The sequence below is a fragment of the Pteropus vampyrus genome, unplaced genomic scaffold (genome assembly GCF_000151845.1).
Source record: "Pteropus vampyrus isolate Shadow unplaced genomic scaffold, Pvam_2.0 Scaffold49, whole genome shotgun sequence".
Taxonomy (NCBI): Eukaryota; Metazoa; Chordata; class Mammalia; order Chiroptera; family Pteropodidae; genus Pteropus; species Pteropus vampyrus.
The window spans coordinates 5881999-5885655 of record NW_011888830.1 but is presented as its reverse complement, the minus strand read 5'-3'; positions in this window follow the sequence as shown (position 1 = coordinate 5885655).

Here is a 3657-nt window from a genome sequence, read left to right as displayed (position 1 = left end):
AAAAAAAAGAATGAGTACTGACACAGGCTACAACATGAATGGACCTTGAAAACATGATGCTACGTGAAAGAAGCCAGTCACAAAGATGTCACATTGACTGCATTTATATGGAAAGTCCAGAATGGCTGATCCTTTCAGACAGGAAGTGGATTAGTGGCTGCCGGGGGCTGGAGAGAGAGGGCGAACAGGGAGTGACTATGGGTACACGGCTTCTTCCTGGGGTTATAAAAATGATCTAAAATCAGATAGTGGTGACAGTTACACAACCCTGTAAATATACTGAAAACCACTGCAATGGGACACCTTACATGGGTGGTACTGCATCGTGTGTGAATTATATCTCAATAAAGCTGCTATTCAATTAGCTTGACTTTTTAAAATGTAATTATATTTAGAGTTCGACATTACTACTTTACGACTGAAAATATAAATTTAGAGCATATGAAGAATTTCTTCTAATTATATGATTCTAAATTGTCTTATATAAAACACTTTACAATAATTCTTTTAATAAAGATTAAAAACTCAAGGAAATATTACAAAACAAAAGTAACAAGGATAAATTTACATCGTTTTGATACTTCATGAGACATAATTAGGTTTTTCTGTAAGTTTAGCTAAACGGCTATACAGTAATATTTAAATAAATCTGTTCGTTTATACAAAAGAATCACCCTAACACAGTAGAGTCTCATAACGCCTTGGCGAACACCAATTTGATGCTTTAGGATTTTAATACATTGTTAACAAATTTTCAAACTCAAGCAAGTTTAGAAATGTCTTCATATTGAATTCCTTCCACTCTGCGACCTTTTAAAGGGCCCTACAAATTAAAATAATTGAAGACAAGGTTAAAAACACGCATGCATGCACTTAAAAGGCAAGAAAATGAAACTACACTTAAGAATATAAGTTTTCCTTTTCCATATCCCTAAAATGCCATTAAGGTAGCTAACATTGCTCAATGTTCATGAATTTTATAAACATCCTATGTCATTCTCATCGGGAACTACCGCAGGTGCTTCAGTGACGCCTGATGAGTGTTCGGTGAGATGCCGTGGCAAGGCCCGCTGGCTGTTCAGTCTCCCCTCTACCTCCTGCGCAACCAGTTAGGTTTCCTAGCTGCCCTGTGGTTAGGTGTGGCCATACGTGCAGCAGCTCGCAGAAGGGAACAGCAGTGACGGGTGCCACCTCCAAGCCCAAGTCACGCTGCCCTCTACCCCAATCTGAGGTCCCCCGCTCGGTCTGCCTGAAGCACAGGACATAAAGACTATAACAAGAGCCACTTGTTGAACATGGTAGAGCCACAGGTTGGAAGATCCCTGGCCTCACAAATATCTCCCTAGACCAGAGCTGTTCCCCCACCAAGAACTCTCATGTTGGACTTTTAAAATGAGAAGTAAACTTATATTATGTTTGCACCATTATCAATTTGAGGATTTCTTTTTTTTTCTTTTACAGCAAATATTATTTTAGGCAATATAAATACTCAAACATGCTTGTCCAGTTTAGCTGTGACAGGCTGGTTTTTACCAAAAATGTGTCCGACTTTAAATATATTTTCATCTTTTCATATCCAACAAAAAGGGAAAGGGGACAACTAGATACTGAAAGACAGTACCTGTCATAAAAGCCAACACAACCTGGGAACCCAGAGGCTAAGAATACGGGCTCTGGAACCAGACCGCCCGAGTTCAAATCCCATTTTTTAGAGACTCACGACTTCCCTTTAAAATGCCATTCTTTTAATATATAGTAACGATCGTATTTAAAGGAAATAAGTTCCCAGGTAGAGCAGGACCCAGGCTGAGCTTTGCCTTATCAAGTCTCAGGGTCTATGGTCCATGACACTATGATGACAGCACAAGGCTGGGGACCGAGAAGGGAGCCAGACGTTTGGGTTCATTAAGGAAACGGCTAAAAAAAAAAAACTGAGGCTGTTTTTGAACAATTTGTTAGCATTTTAAAATCTGCTTAATAAATGTATAAATTTCAAATGTTATGATACTGATACTAAAATTTAAGATGCCAGAAATGATCAAAAAAAAAAAAAAAAAGAGAAATCGCTGGAAAAGTTCAGGTTGTGTCACGGCACCAACTTGGAGAAAACGTGGGACATAAGAGACAGACACGTGCACATACGAACGCATTTTTTCAAAGATATGGAGGCAGATTGCAAAAGAAAAAGAAAAAACCCCAAAACTAGCAGGTGAGTTTCCTCCTCCCAAAGCACACGCTGCTTTGCCATCAGCCAGAAAGGCGCTGTGTGTGGGTTTCCCCCTCGGCTCTGGCTCAGCGCAGCTCTGCACGCGATGAGAGCTTCAGAAAGGAAGATGACACCGGGGAAAGAAAGCAGCTCCTGAAAATCACACGCACTGCGACCCAACGGTATCTGGACAGAGCCGAGGACACCCTCAGGGACCGGCGGTTGCTCTGTGTGTCCGAGATGAAAACGTGAAGCGGGTCTAACTTGGGTAGTATCGTGAAATTTAAAAACGGAGGAGGATCGGTGAGCCATGGAAATAGGTAGGACGTCTCCCATGACCTTAGCCTGATGGAGTCAGAGAGAAAACGTACTGACTTTTTAAAAACTCCATCTGTTCATTCGGTCAGGTTGACGAATTCCTCAGCGACAGGTGAGATTCCTTTTTTCCTTTTTTCCCCTTATAGTTTATGTCAGTTAGGGAGTTTCTGGGTTAGTTTTGTCAGGAACAGGAAAAAAAATGCTTCATTTACTTCAAATGTGATATCTCTCAATTAAGGACCTAAATGTTTTTTTCCAGAAAACCTTCCTCAGACACAATATATTCCCTAACCTATCTCCAGAGGGTTTAGGAGCCTATGAACCTTGAGATAAAACCTATGAACCTTGAGATAAAATTTGGCAGTTCAGTGTAATTTTTTGGAGAGTTTAGAACTTTCATCAGACTCCCTAAGGAGTCTACTATCCCCCGCAAAATACTAACACTTAATGGACTGGAGATGAAAGTCTTTCGTTTAGACATAAGGATACATAATGCATAGTTCAGAGTTCTGAAGAGAATCAGGAGGTGAGCACAAAGCACGTTTTAAGTCCTTCCTTCTGAAGCCGGCTGAGGTACCGACCACCTCGGCCTCATGCACAAGCAAGTCACTGAACAATCGGTTCAAAATCAATAAGTAATTTTTGTACATCAGATTTCTTTTAAACTATTATTTTATTGATCTCTGCTACCTTAATCCTTTATGAAAGAAGGGGGAGCATTTTAAAACATTGAGCTCTGTGGCTTTTTCCCCATTAATTGTGACTATACATTCCCTACAAATTACACCTTGCCAAATTGTGTTTTCTATTAGACGTGAAGGAAAAAGTCAAGATATGAAACTGTACGTACTATGTATACGATTTTATAAAATATGAAGACTGGAAAGGAACAGACCAAAATATTAATGGGGGTTATTTGGCCAGGGGATTATGGGTAATTTAAAAACGTATTTATATTAAGTGGTATTTTTCAGATTTTACATGATGAGTATTGCTATAGACTGAATGTGTGTCAGCCCAAATTCATATGGTGCAGCCTAATCCCAGAGTGACAGTATTTGGAGACAGGGCCACTGGGAGGTGATCAGGCCCTGGGAGCGGAGTCCTCATGAATGGATTAGTGGCCTTATAAA